This window comes from Octodon degus, unplaced genomic scaffold (assembly GCF_000260255.1).
Source record: "Octodon degus isolate 3935 unplaced genomic scaffold, OctDeg1.0 scaffold00063, whole genome shotgun sequence".
Lineage (NCBI taxonomy): Eukaryota > Metazoa > Chordata > Mammalia > Rodentia > Octodontidae > Octodon > Octodon degus.
The window spans coordinates 5,847,000-5,847,450 of record NW_004524639.1 but is presented as its reverse complement, the minus strand read 5'-3'; the positions used below and the strand labels follow the sequence as shown (position 1 = coordinate 5,847,450).

At 31.3% G+C, this 451-nt stretch overlaps 1 non-coding gene across 1 annotated transcript; it reads right to left on the bottom strand.

Annotated features, from left to right (window-relative positions):
* Window positions 1-291: 291 nt before the first annotated feature.
* On the bottom strand, window positions 292-451 carry LOC111817602. The gene has a single exon (XR_002821752.1). It is a non-coding gene; the product is annotated as a U1 spliceosomal RNA (small nuclear RNA).

The window sequence follows — 451 nt, the reverse complement described above, 5'->3', positions numbered from 1 at the left end:
TTGTTCGATGAATAAGCACTAAGACAACAATATGCAATGCATTAAGTATGAAAACTGTCCTACTAATCGGTTTTGAAACTGTCTCATTACTATTTGTTTCTCAATAAAGTTATTAAAAAATACTTATGGTACAGAGTTTCAACCAAAGAAAATGGGAAGAAAAGAATAAAAAAATAAAAAAATAATTTAAAAATAGGAATAAACAATTACATATTTTTACACAGAAATTTAGAAATCTAACCATATACATTTCCTTGTTTAAATCTGAAAAATTAATTATTTAGTTTTAAACAGGGGAAAGTGCCAACATGGTCCCCTACTTGTAAAACACATGCAGTTGAGTTCCCTCCATTTGGGGACTCACAGGAGTCAACATATCCACAGTGCAATGGATAAGGCTTGATCTGGGAAAACTACCTTCAAGATCATATCTCTCCTGCCAGTTTAGCAT